Source organism: Melospiza melodia, chromosome 7 (genome assembly GCF_035770615.1).
Source record: "Melospiza melodia melodia isolate bMelMel2 chromosome 7, bMelMel2.pri, whole genome shotgun sequence".
Classification (NCBI taxonomy): Eukaryota; Metazoa; Chordata; class Aves; order Passeriformes; family Passerellidae; genus Melospiza; species Melospiza melodia.
The window spans coordinates 25,756,676-25,771,215 of record NC_086200.1 but is presented as its reverse complement, the minus strand read 5'-3'; the positions used below and the strand labels follow the sequence as shown (position 1 = coordinate 25,771,215).

At 45.3% G+C, this 14,540-nt stretch overlaps 1 protein-coding gene across 10 annotated transcripts in view; it reads right to left on the bottom strand.

The window, feature by feature from the left end:
* The window catches only part of LOC134420591 (excitatory amino acid transporter 4-like), a 38,916-nt gene extending 24,874 nt beyond the window's left edge, over positions 1-14,042 (bottom strand). For 2 of the 10 annotated variants that reach the window (XM_063160750.1, XM_063160749.1), the window contains exons 1-2: positions 13,812-14,041; positions 12,542-12,585 (exon numbers count right to left, since the gene is read on the bottom strand). The gene's annotated coding sequence lies outside the window, so the exon portion shown is untranslated. Of the gene's footprint in view, positions 1-3,394; positions 3,518-12,541; positions 12,702-13,811 lie in introns of those variants that run through there. The other 8 variants (XM_063160752.1, XM_063160746.1, XM_063160754.1 and 5 more) reach the window with 6 other exon arrangements.
* Positions 14,043-14,540: the final 498 nt, after the last annotated feature.

The window sequence follows — 14,540 nt, the reverse complement described above, 5'->3', positions numbered from 1 at the left end:
TGTAGGGATTTTGCTGTGTGCTCTGGCTTTGGCATACCAAAGCTGATATGTTGTGTCTGCAGCTGGAGCTTGCCACAGAGTTTGAACTCATCTAGTCAGGCATAGGTCAAAGGCAAAGCATCATGTTCACTTTATAGATGATGCTGGAAATTAAATCCCCCCAAATCTGTGTCCTCATCAGCTGTAGGAAGAGGAGAACTGGACCTCTTCAGCCCAGGTTAGACAGCAACTCCCAGCACCAAATGGCTTTTTCAGACATTGATCATAGAATTGTTTAGGTTTGAAAAGAACTTTAAAATTATTGAGTGCAACCATAAGTCAGGATGGTGATTAGATGGGACTTTGCTCAATGAGTCATTTGGAGTCATGACTGTGTCTGTCATTCTCCCTTGTTTAAACTTGCTCCAGACACAAGGCATTGCTGCATTAAGAGACAAGGACACACTCTCTGAACCCAATAAATTGCTTGGTCTTCACATGATTCCATGGCTAATGATTCTAATCTTCTTATTGAAAGTTCAAGAACATCTCAGGTCATGCAAGTGTCAGCTGGGGACTGTAAATTCAAGTACTGTGCCCTGCAAGGTTTCAGTCGTCTTTCCAGAAAAACACATATTGGAATGGGCTGCTGAAGAAAATATTTTTATTCCCAAATTAATGCTTCTAGTTTTGGGGAATAGGTGTGTTCTGCGTGTACCACATACCAAAACCCTGCAGAGATGTGGCTGAGAAGCAGTCCAGCCGCAGACGTACAGGGAGACTGATTGTGGTGGCCCAACCTGGCACATGGTTGATTTTCTTTGCTTCTTCTGATGGTTCACATTGGTCATTGCTGAGGCAGTCCCAGAGAAAGGGCATCTCCTATTCCTCATGCCCCTGCTTCTCACATAGCTTGGCCAGAAGCTGCTCTGGCAGAAGAGCTCCTGACAGCACTGTTGGAACTGCTGGGGGCTGATGACCTGTAGCAGAGCACTCCTATGTGGGACTAATGCATTTCTGGTGCTACCCAGAGTGGCACAGCAGCTGCACACTTGGCCACCCCTCAAATGCTGTTCTATTGCCTGGTTCCACCTCAGGCAGCAGTGTTTAGCTAACACTGAATGGTTGTCCTTTCCACCTCCTATGCCTGAAGTCCAGCTTGGCTCCTAGAATCTCTCTTAATTCCTGCCCTGGTTTTTAATCTCCTGGTTAGCACCCATAGGCCTTTTAAAGCCATACTTGCAGTGACAAGTGCCTTAAACCTTCTCTTTTGGTAACTTTTTCCATATTTTGACTTGTACCTGTGGCAATTTCCAGGCAACTTAAAGTTATTAAATAGGACACAGAGCAGCAGCCTGAAGCTATGGAGGAGGTGAAGAGCTCTGCTCCCTCAGGACGGAGCTGCCTGATGCCTAGGCAGTCTTTCCAGGGTAGAGCAATCCTTGGGTACAAACTCCATGGTCAGCTAACTCTCCCAAGTCTCTCCTCATTCTAGGAGTGCCAGGCCCACTTGATCATCCACATCAGAGGCCACATTATGCTCTAAGTTTTCAACAATGGGTAAAAAGGAAACTCACAACGTCACCTTGTGAGAGGCAATGACAAAAGACATGGCAACTGCACCTCCTGTCATGGAGTAACCTTCCAGAGGGTGTTCTGATGCCATCCTTGCACAGCTGCTTGAAGATAAAGGAGGGGCTTGATGGGAAACAGCTTTCCAAAATCAGCTCCCTGGAAATTTCCTCCACTGAGCATCTTTCAGAATTATTTCAGCTAATTCCACAAGTAGACAAAATGTATTACATAGGGACAGGGCTGTTTTGCACCCTTTCCATCCTTAGATACATCCTCGGTCTGTATTGATGCCCTTTTCTCTAGTCCTAGAAACAGAAGCCAGACACAGGATGATAAAAAAGGCGCATGTTTATATAAGGAACCTTAGGTCCACAATCCATTAGGTGAAAAATGCTGAAGATGCTTGCCCCAAGTAACACATGTACCATTTTTATAGATTCTGCAAATTAATATATCTGACAAGACCCTCTCCCAATTAGAAGTACACTCCATAAAGTAATGCTCCCTAGCTCTAGCACCATCTAAATCCTCCTCCCTCAGATAAGAACCAAGCCCTGTTTATAAGAATATGTCTCAAAGAGCTGGTTTCAACCTTGGTTTCTAAGGAGAAACAAGACAGCATAAAGGTACTAGAATTTGTTTTGTCTTTCTGCCTAGGAAAATATTGAAACTAAGTTACAATAATAGACTACAAAGCTACAAATATATGTGTAAAGAATACAGAAAATATATAAAAGAAAGAAAGGTATAAATCCAGACAGCATCAGTATCTCTGCCCAAATTGGAAAGACCCAGATCCTAAATGAGTGAAGTTCTGGGCAAATAACTCTTGAGACAAATTTTGACAAAGGGCTTGTGTGTCTAAAGGACAGGTTTGCAGGTCCAGCAGAACAAGTCCTTTATCACTTCTACTTTTTAAGAAAGACTAATTTCTATTGGATCTTTAAAAAGCAAAACACCTATAAATGGGCTAAGAGTTGACTCATAATGGTAAATCTCCCATGTCAGTCTCTGTTGGAATGCAGTTAGAGTGTCCAGTTTGGACACACAGTCTGGAGGAGGCGTTGAGGCTGTGGGGCTAGGACACAAAACACAAGCAGATGGTTGCATCCACTGTCCCACGACTTTCCTGGCTTCCAGCAAGCACTTTGCATATCAGTCTTTTGAAAGCACTTAATTTTTCTGAACTGCTGGAAAAAAAACATTCAGGACCATGATGTAGTGAATGGCAGGTAACTGTCACAGCCCTGTCAACTGAACATGTGGTGACTGGGAGGATGGATATGGACCATCCATACCTAGACCTGTCCTAGGACATGGATACTTTCTGCTGGAGTGTAAAAAGCCACTGGGATATTCCTTGCTGCTAATTGTTGTGAGGAAAGATGTGATTTCTTTTTGTGTTAAGCAATCCTACAGCCCTCCCCTCCCTGGATTTTGCAATTCTATAGTCTTGTTCTCCTTGTTACAGTAACCTTAATTTGGGGGTTGGTATTAATTCTTTCTCCTGCATTGCTCACTGGCCCTGGGAACGGAGTCCAATTATGCAGCTGTGACCTTCATTACAAGTTAGCAGACTTTCTGCAAATGAACTTCCTTCATGTTTCACAGAGCTACTCAAATAATGGAATTTCCTTCCTATGGGAAATACCAATCTCTCAACATCTATTTTTGCCCTATTTTTAAACAAAAAGTCAAAATTTCAACTCTTACCATACATGAAGCTTATGAAAATTCATAAATGTAAATAAATATTTTGGTTTGGATCAGACTGATGTAAATCTACTCCTACCTGAGCTGCAGTTTTTCTTCATGTGAGTGCCTCTCATAATTTTTTTACCTCATTTTTTATAGATTTCAAGGTCTCATGATGCTCTGCATGTCCCCATGTAGCCAAGCTGCTATGGTGAATTTTCCTGCACGCAGCCTGGAGGGAGGAGCAAGGGCCAAGGAGAACAGGGCCCTAAAAGAGAAAGAGCATGTGATGTTGTTCTCACTGACAGCACCTGCCAAGACATTTGGTTAGAATTTCTGATGGGACAACAAAACAAAGACAGTGAGGCTAAAAAATTGTGTATCCAGTGACAAAAATTATTACCCCCAAATTTTGCCTGGGTAGGTTCAGCTGATGAGTGAGACAAAGTTTTGTGAATTGCTGAAGTTTCTGTCATTCTAAAGTGCCCTCATTTTCTTCTTGACTCTACTGAGAGTATGTGTGACTGAGGCATTTTAGCTATTTTGAATCCCAGTTCATGCTCCCTGCTTCTTCCAGGTACACTGGGAAACTGGGAACTTGTGTGGCACACTCCTAGGAGTTCTGCATTGGGAGTTTGTGTGATTTGTTATGTACTTTTTTTTTTTTAGCAATCCCTTTAAATCACTATACAGGCACAGCCATTGCAAACTGCAGATTCTTATAGCGGTTACTCTGATGCCTGACTTTTCAAAACCACCATTTTTTTCAAACAGTTTGAGAAACTGAACTGCCACTGCCACTGTGAAATAAACCCCCTGCTCCCATCCTGAGAGGTTCCCTGGTGGAAACTCACCTGATTTGCATAGCATGAAAAGAGGGGTGAGGAGTCATTTTGATTTTCTTCCATGCCCTAATCTACCTCTGACTCTTCCTCCCAGCCGCGTGCTTGTCTGCTGCACTACAAACTAGCAGTTGTTCTCCCTGAGCTACTTGAGACTTGATTCAGGTTTGATGTCACAAACAAGTTCTTTCTTAAAACCTTTTTATTATCACTTGCCTTATTGTATTTGTACATTTATTTTACTGTATTATTCTACTGTATTGTGTTTTTCCCATGACTTGGGAATGCAGCGTTCTTCCACTGCTTATGCTGCACAGACACAATTCCAATGCCAATGTGGTACTGCCTTTTCCTTTCTTCCTTTCCATGATCAGGCTGCATCTCTCCTTCCTTCCCACCTCTGCTCTGCCTCTTGCAGCCTGTGGTTGGCTGTGCTTTCCACTACACAACTGGCCTCCCTGGCACTCAGACTCCCAGGTTTAGCAGCTCTCTCCACTGCACTGTTGCAGTTTCTGTGCAGAGTGGAGTTTCAGTGAAGATGCCAACAGTCATCAGCTGCCTGGCTGAATATCAGCACAAGATTTATGTTCTTTGTCACAGCAGCTGGAAAATCAGTCTGTTTCAGCAACATACCAGAGGCGCCTTCTCTGTGTGTTTTTGGCATTTTTAACTATTACATAACTATTTATACCTATATGACATTCTTCTTTATTACTCTAGTAAGTTTTCTTGCACCACTTATAAGTTTGGACAGCTGAATTCTACATGTGCCCAATTGCTCGGGCTGCTCTAAAGACTCTCTTTAGAGAGTGCAATGCAAGTGAATTCATAGTGGGTAGAAGCATTTATCAGGGCCCATCTTTGTACACCCTCTGAAGCACTATGAAATACACTCTGCCAGAATGACAGGCAGCATGACTCCCATGGATTGCCCTTACAAATACATTATTTCTTCTTGAAACTCAGGCAAAATCTTCCAATAAGAGATTTTCCTGCTGTGGAGAAGAATGGACTTCAATACAGCACAAGCTGGATGTGCCTTGCCACAGAGGCAGAAGAAAGCAGTGTACATACGAAGACTGTCCCTTTCTCCAGACCATTATTTCCAAAAACTGCTATCTGCTCAGGAAGAGGCCTTTCAGACCAGCATGTTACGTGAATACCCACAATAGAGTGACATGAATGCCATCTGACCTTACCCCTTCTTCTCCTGCCTTGTCTGATCTAACTCCATTCCTTCTGAGTCACGCTTTCAAATAGTGAGGATCAAACCTTAGGTGTTTTTTTTTTTCCATGGTCTCCATGATATCATTCAGTTTGAAAAAGCCCTCTGAGATCATCAAGCTCAGCCATTCCCTCAGCATTGCCAAGCCCACTGCTAACCCATGCCCGCGAGTGCCACATCCACACGGCTGTTAAATCCCTGCAGGGATGGAGACTCCACCACTGCCCTGGGTAGCTGTGACACAGCTGGACAGCCCTTTCAGTGAAGAATTTTTTCCAGTCTAAACCTCACCTGATGCAGCTTGATGCCATTTGCTACTGTCCTGTCCCTTGTTCCCCAGGAAGAGAGCCCAACCCCTACCCGGCTCCACTTTCCAGTGAGGGTGATGTAGACAGTGGTAAGGTCACCCTGAGCCTCCTTTTCTCCAGGCTGAGGCCCCCCAGCTCCCTCAGCTGCTCCTTATCAGCCTTGTGCTCCAGACCCTTCCCCAGCTCTGTTCCCTTCTCTGGACATGCTCCAGCCCTTCAGTGACTTCTTGGGGTGAAGGGCCAAAAACTGAAGCCAGGACTTGGTGTGGGGCCTCACCAGTGCCTAACACAGAGGGACAGTCACTGCCCTGGTCCTGCAGCCACACTGGCTGGTACAGGCCAGGTGCCATTGGCCTTCTTGGCCACCTGGGCACACTTGGGCTCAAGTTCAGCCACTGTTGACCAGCACCCCCAGGTCCTTCTCCACCAGGCAGCTTTCCAGCCACTCTACCCCAAACCTGGATTGTCCCACGGGGTTTTGTGACCCAAGGGCAGGGCCCGGCCCTTTGCCTTGTTGGCCTTGGCCCATTGATCCAGCCTGTCAAATTGCCTCTGCAGAGCATTCCTGCCCTCCAGCAAATCAACATCCCACTCAGCTTGGTGTCATCTGTGAAATGACTGAGGGTGTCCTTGATCCCCTTGTCCAGATCATTGATGAAAACTTTAAACAGGACTGAGCCTAAAACTAAGCCCTGGAGAACACCACTGGTTCCAGCTGGATGTGACTCTATTCTCCAGCACTCTCTTGGTTCAGATGTCCAGACAGCTTTTACCCATAAAGAGCACACCTGTCCAGGCCATGAGCGGACAGTTTCTCCAGAATACAGTGGGAAACAGTGTCAAAAGCTTTATTAAGGTTGAGGTGTACAACATGCACAGCTTTTCCCCCATCCATTAAACAGTCACCTTGTCATAGAAGGAGGTCAACCAGGACCTGCCTTTCATAAACCCATGCTGGCTGAGCCTGATACCCTGGTTGTCCTACATATGCCATGTGACAGCTTAAGATGATCTACTTCATTACACTGACTGGCCTGTAGTTCACTGGATCCTTCTCCCAATCCTTATATGTGTGCCTCACATTTGCTGACTTCCAGTGACTTAGGACCTCTCTGGCTGATTGGGAACTGCTGGTAAAACACGTGGCTTGGTGAGCTCTTTCGCCACCTCCTGCTGTACTCTTGCACTTGTGCTGGTCTACGTGGCATAGCAGGTTACAGGCCATTCACTCTTGGATTTCAGGGTCTTGATTCTGCTCCCCATCTCTGTCTTCTAGTTCAGGCTACCCTCAGGACAACCGTTCTTGCTATTAAAGACTGAGGCAAAGAAGGCATTAAGTACTTCAGCTTCTTCCTCATCCTTTGTAGCGATGCTTCTCACCACATCCAATAAGGGATGGAGATTCTCCTTGGCCTTCCTATTGCGGATGGATCTATAGAAACACTTTTTGTTATCTTTTACAGCATGGGACAGATAAATTTCTAGCTGGGCTTTGGCCCTTCTAACTTTCTCCCTGCCTAACCTCCCAACATCCTCATAAGTCCTCCTGAGTTCCCTGTCCCTTTTTCCAGAGGTGATAAATGCTCTTTTCCTCCCTAAGTTCCAGCCAAATTTCTCTGTTCAGCCAGGCCAGTGTCCTCCTCACCAGCTTGTCTTTCAGCACATGGGGACAGCCTGTTCTTGTGCCTTGAAGATTTCCTTCTTGAAAAGTGTCCAGCCTTCCTGGACCCCTCTGCCCCTCAGGACTGCTTCCCAAGGGGCTCTCAGTCTCCTAAACAGACCCAAGTCTGCTCTCCAGAAGTCCAGGGTGGCAGTCCTGCTGTCCTCCTTCCTTATTTCTCCAATATCAAAACCTCTGTCACTTCATCATCGCCGTGTCCGGATGGCCTCAGCTGTCACGTCCCCCCAGTCCATCCCTGCTCACAAACACCAAGTCCAGCAGGGCGCCTTCCCCGTTGTCTCACTTTCCAGCTGCGTCAGGCAGTTCTCTCCCGTGCACTTCAGGAACCTCACAGACTCTTTCCTCTCCACTGTGTTGTATTTCCAGCAGACATCTGGTTAAGCTGAAGTCCCACACAAGAACAAGGACCAGTGATTGTGGGGATTTTTCCAGCTGCTTATAGAAGGTTTTGTCTGCCTCTTCTTCCTGGTTGGTCAGTCTATGACAGTAATTGACATTCCCCCTTAACCATAAACATAAGCATTCAACCTTATCATTGAGATGCCTTTATCAGCCCAAAATGCACAGCAGAATGCACACTGAAATGCACATGTGATATAGGGCTATGACACTTTTATAAGTTTAGCATATTAGGATAGTTGACAAGAATCCCCAATAAGAAGTTAATTCCCCCCTTGGTTTAGCCTCCTACTGAAGCCTCCCCTCTTGGTTCTAGGCCCACATTGTTTAAGTCTACATACATAGGAAAGCAGAAGAACGGCCTTGGTTCACTGAAGTAAGATTAGAATAGGATTCCAGGAATGTATCTGTTTTAACAGAGTACTGGAAAAGTACTGAAGTAAACTATGAAACTATATAACTATATAATAAAACAATAGTCTACAAAGCTATAAATATATTAAATATATATAAAAAGCAAAAGTCCTGTGGCATCAATTGCCATCATTAATCTTGAGGCAGTCAAACCACTCCCTCACACACAGCTTTACCACAACAGTTCCCCTTTCTTGCCTGTCCCTTCTGAGAAGTCTACAGCCACCCATTGCAGCACTCCAGTCATGTGAGTTATCCCACCATGCCTCTGTGATGGCAACTATGCCATAGTTTTTCAGCTGCACCATAGCTTCCAGCTCCTCCTGTTTGTTGTCCACGCTGTGGGTACTGGTGTAGGTGCACGTCAGTTGGCCTGTTGATCCCACCATCTTTCTGGAGGGAGAAGCCCTAATTCCTGTGTGACCATTCTCAGATGATTCCATGGTTTCTAACCCATCAATAACCCTTGCTTCTTTGCTGCCACTTCAATCTCCATCCCTTCCCCAAGCATGGAGATTACAGTCTGAAGGATCTCACTAGCACACCATCTCTCTGACATCAGCACAGCGCACCTAGACTTATCTCTAGTGAGCTTGGGTTATTCACCTTTGTAGTTTTCCTCACTTTGTCTTTTCATTGCTCTGTTCCCTCCTCAGCAGCACTTTCCTGCTGCTCTTCCCTAACTCCCCAGACTCCCTGCCACCACAGGTGGGTGATGATGAGGTAACAAAGAATGGTTAGAGAGAAGGGAATCCCACCCAAGAATAAGAGTTGGGTTCTTAAGAAGCAAAGATTATTGTGTTGGAAGCAATCACTCTGGAACAGTTTCTGGCTTGAGTGATATTAGAAGCTCCCTGGCAACCCAAGAATCTTCAGTAGAGAGTGCTGTTATCCCATAGGACAACCATGGTAGTAGGAAGGCCAAAACTGGAAGAACAGCTGTGTTGACAGGAGCTATGTTTAGGTTACACTATATTGTTTGATGTAGCCAAGCAATTTAAAAAAAAAAGCAAACAATCACTGGCAGTAGCAGCAACACTCTTATGAACAGTAGTGGACACAATTATTATTTGTTCTGAGCATGGTTTATTCCTGTGGCTAAGACTCTGCAATAGAGGACCTTTCATATACGCCTTATTCCATGCCAATAGACTGAAATGTCTGAACTAGCAATTCATTATTTCAGGGGAATAACTTGCATGATTTTGCAACAACAGCATGTCACTTTCATTTGGGCATCCTCTATTGATAAGTTGTACAAACCAGAGGACGTCATAAAGCCTTTCTGTTGCTTTAAGTAGCTTGTCTGATACTGCTATGGGGTGTCTGCCTCCTCTGAGCTGGGAAAACAGGATGGAAAGGCTGCTCTGCTGCTCTGATAATATATTTGTCCAGATTTAACTTGGATTTAACATTCTACATATCGTATTACCATTGGCATTGTGCTCTTCTCCAACAGCACCCAATGCTGTGTATTTGTATATGTATTACAAGGACAAAAGGGACCATGTGTGATCATCTAATCTGACCTCCTTTTTCAGGACAGGAATAGCCCTGTTTTAATTAATTTTCTTTTAAGTAGAATATACTATTTTAAAGAAATTTTAGAACCTGCATTACTGTCTTCTGGTGGTCATGAATTCACCACAGTTTCAGGCAAATTATATAAGCCTGGGTCTACCTGACCCTGGAAATGATGCATAATCACTATGAAGAAGCAGTCAGCTGCTGCTGTAGAGGAGTTGAACGGAAGCTACTAATGCTTATGGTAATGCTGACATTGACACACCAAGAGGCTGAAGCTTAATCACCACGGACAGGCAAACACTCATGCATACAGCACCGGCAGGCAGAGTTACACACGATGCAAATGAGGTCTGTGGTATGAAAGTCTGAATCAAGGTGGATGATCCTGCAGCAGTCACTGGGACAGCAGCACCTCCAAGTTTTTTCCAGATGCTCCCTCAAATCACCACTTCCCTCAGCATGGATTCACATGGTTCCTCTTCCTCTCCTTCCAAGCGAGATCTTAAACTACAGACTGAAGCATTATGTTGACTTCTGGGGTTTGATTTTGCAATTTGATTTCCATTCAATAACAGGGAGTCTACCCTGTTATTGAATGGCTTTCTGGAAGGAGAAGAATTAAAATCCAGAATTAAAATCTTCCTTCCCTCCCTGGGTACAGGAAAAATAAATTATGCAAGATCAACTTCTTAAAATTTTGCTGTACCTTAGAAAATCTACAGAAGGGGCTGCAGCTCTTCATGTGATGGCTGGCCCCATTGTTATAAGCTCAAATTTTTTTTCCCTATGTCTTTTTCTGGCGTCAATACGGGAAATACCTCGCTCATCTAAATGGATGATTGTATCTTCCACTTGCAACACAGTGTCTGATTGTAATATGTCATTTAAGTGATACCACCTAAGGTATCAGAGACTAAGACTTCAGAGAATGCAGACAACTCTAGAGGAAATCTACCCCATTTGCTTTCCTTCACTGCATTGCAGAATCCCCTAAAACCATCTGCTTTCAACCATTCCTCATGGACTGTATTTCATTCTCTCAAGTTTTGTCTAGAAAAACCACACTCTAACTTCCTCTTCAGACACTTTATTTCACTCCATTAATGACACTCTTCTGCCATGTTTCTTAGGCTCCTAATTTTGACAAAATGTGTTCACCTTGGGGTAGAGCCTTGCCATAAGACCCCAAGGGGAGAACTCAAAGGTTTCCTGATCCAGCAGGAATCTCCAAATCTTTCCCATTGTGGAAGGCTGTATCTCCTGGAAGCTGTATCAGAAAGATACAGGATCTCCTCTTTCAGACTGCAGGTGACTTTATGTGCATCTCCTTGCCAAACTGCTTTTGTCGTCAAATGATATCTTATACCAGAGGCATATGTAGCTATCTGCCTATCTTTGTATCTTGTCCTGTCAGCAAGATTTCTGACAAATCACTCTTTTATATATTAATATATTAACATATTAATGCAGTCTGAAGTCAATAAAGCAGCTTTCAAATGAACAGTTGCACAGGCTCAGCTTTATAAGATTTGCCACTTCTGCTACATCTTTGAAGTCTTACAGGGGGAAGCATGGCCACCTCTTCAAACAGTTCTCCAGGGCTGGTGTCTCAGGGATTGGTTTGCCCCCTTTGGTGCTATAGAAGGATTTGTTGAGCACACTTCACCCACTGAAACTGCACAGATCTGGTGCCTGGATCTCCCTGGCCCATGCAGGCAGCATGCACAGACAGTACGGGGCTGTGATTCGGAAGGTCTCCATAGATGGGAAGGGTGCTCCAAGCTGGCTGTCCTGTGCCAGCACACAGCACAGACATGTACAGGCAGTCACAGTATATGGGATCACTCTTGCCTCCAACCAAGCATCCTTTCCAAATTCCCACATAGGGAGTTTTCTCCCCATCCCCTCTCACGGGTCATAAAGCATATGTGTCATGAGGTGGCCCCGGATGCCTGTAGGTGTTAGGCTGAGCTCAGGCAGGCATGTGGGTCTCAAGTCCTTACTCAGAAAAGCTTGGAGTGGTGCTGTGCTGGCTGCAAGCTGTCAACACAGGCAACACAAGCTATCTCTCAGCTCATTACAGAAACTGAGCCGAAGGGAAGGCACGTTCCCAGCTTATCAGGCCACCTCCTCTGTGAGCTCTCTGATCTACTTTTCCAGTGATTGTTCCTGACCTAGGAGAAGCCCCTGAGAAATCTCATCGTTCATAGCCTGCAGCTAAATGGGCATCTGCAAGCATCGATGGTGGGGAGACAGCAGGATGGCATGCAAAGTCTGATTAACCAGATGGAAAATTCCACTCCTCTTCATCACAGCATACCAGGCTGAAGAACTTGGGAAGCAAACCAGCAGTGTGTTTATCTGCTTGCCAGGCTGCTGCTCTGCTTTGGTCCCATGAATTGTGTACATTTGCCAGGATACCTGCACTATCTGCTCAGCCCTCTTTTAGCACAGTGATAAGAAGTGCCTCTGGAACAGCATCTTGCACACTTTGCTCTGCTTTGAAATATTTTTTAAGCATTGCTGACGGTCAATGCAGTGCAACATGAAGGGTGAGGCTCCAGCATGGGGACCAACAGAACAGACCTCTCCTTTAGCTCTGGGCATGCTGAGCACAAGAAACCTGTTCCCTGATGCTTGCACTCCTCGCACCTCTGCTAGCGATCAGCTCTGGACATCTCCTCATCCCAGGTTAACTCAAACCCTGTAAAATTGGTTAAACCGACAGACTTACAGGCTCTTCTTACTTGAAGATATGAATGACAAAGTGACTAAAAAATGCCAGCCTTTCAAGAATTCAGGAATCCCAGCTGATGGTCTGAAAACCTTTGTGCCCTCTCCTTTGACTTATTTGCCCCTCTTTCCGGTGCTTTTCCACACTCAAACACACTCTTACCTCTCTGATCTGCAGTTGTGCTCACAGCAGGCTCGTTTAGTTCCCTGTGAAGAGGTGAGAAAAGCGTGCGAGTGTCTGGGCAGAAATGCCTTGGGCTACAATGTCACTCAGGTCACCAGCATACAGCCAGTGCTAACCAATGGGAATGAAGCCCATGGGAATTACGCAGCTTTAAATCCTGGCAACTATGCTACACACTGTGAATGTGCTATTGCTGGTTCCCTTGCAACGCTGTGCAATTAAATGATACAAAACCAGCAAATAAAGTATCCATTATTAACATATAATATTATTTAGACTGTTCTCTCTAACACTCCTATGCAATGGAGCGTCTCACTTGCTGATGGCCACAAGGCACCGCTGCCTCTGATCGCAGCAGGGAAGAGAAAATGCAGAGCAAGTGCCTCCACGAACGATCCCGATCCCGGCGAGGTGCGGGGAGGCCACTCGTCCACCTCGGAGCGGAAACATGCTTGGGCACTGCCAAAGAGGGGAACGAGCCTCAGGAAAGACGTGTTCTCTGGGGGATCTTATTTAGGTACGCAGAAACAAGGTTATTTAGTAAGGCTTCAATTCCATTATATGCTTCCCTTGGATGAAGTTTTATATGAATATGCGTTTCATCCACATGTTTAAAACACTGTTTCAAAAACCACTTGATGGGAAGGTCTGTTAGCACTTTCCGAGTAAAATAATTTGAAATGTGGTGTCAGAAAAGAGAATGAAATTTAAAGAAGTTGTGCTTGCTCAGTCTAACCAACCAGGCATCGAGCACAAAAAAATTACATACTGAGTTCTGGTTAAAATATATATTTTGCATAGCTGTCAGAGAATATGTAAAAGATTGATAGAAAGCAGCGGCATAACCAATATATTGCCTTAGGCACTTCAGCTCCTTTACAGTCCGAGAGCAAGCTGCTTTTTGAATGTCAGAAGTGTATGAACGTCTGTTCACAAAACCTGGATTCACGTAAAATCTGAAAGGACAAATTATATTAGTGATACCACTTCCCCTCTTCCTGTGATAGTGGGAAATGCACTAGATCTCTGAAAACCAAAAATAAAAAAGAGTATTTTTGATCCTTTCAAGTCCCCTAACATCTTTAATGATTCCCTGGATCGGGAATCCTGCCCACATTTGGGATCTCCTGTATGATTAACAAAATCTTCATTTTGTTAATTGAGCAAAGTATTGAAATTACCAAAATCTTCATTTTGTTAATTGAGCAAAATTGAGCAGAGTATTACCTTTACAGGGTGCTCACCATACCTTCAAATTGTAGACCTGGAGTAAAGCTTGTGCACAGGGCTCGGGGGAAGGGGGGATTACAGACTCTTTCAGGAACCAAGCTCTGAATCAGGTCGAATCACAGGTTCTGCCCACTTCCAACTGCAGGGTAACGCCGGGCACCTAGTTTTTGAAGATGGAAAGAAAGCCTTTGGAGAGGAGGGGTTAGCCACAAGCATCATATCCACAGCTCGTTCCTTATTCCTTCTTTGTGTCCGTGACTTCCGCCGGCCCCAGCGAGCGAGCGAGGCCTGTTCCCCGCCCAGCCCGGGGCCGCTGCCCAGGCCCGGGGGACGGCGTGAGGGCCGGCTGCGGACGGCGGGCTCCGGGTTAGGCCCCGGCGCTCTGTGGAGAGCGGCACGGCTGGAGCAGGCGCTCGTAGGGCTCGGGGAAATGCCGGGCACATGCTGGGCTGCAGCGGCAGGACACAAACACAAGCCAGGAGGCCTTGATAGGGCAAATGTGTGCTAATGTCTTTTCAAACAATTCCATGGATTGACATATTCGAAATGGGTCTTAATTCTCCCCTAACTTCAAGCAGCAGGTTTGTTATGGAGCCCAGACAGCCCAACTCCTGCAACAGACAAGTGGGGGACTCAGCACAAGCCTGAACTTTGGGATAAAATGACACTTTGAAGGGGGAATATGCAATAGGCAGTTCGGGAAGGCTCTACCTTCCTAGTACCTCAGACAATGAGAAAAGGAAGAGGG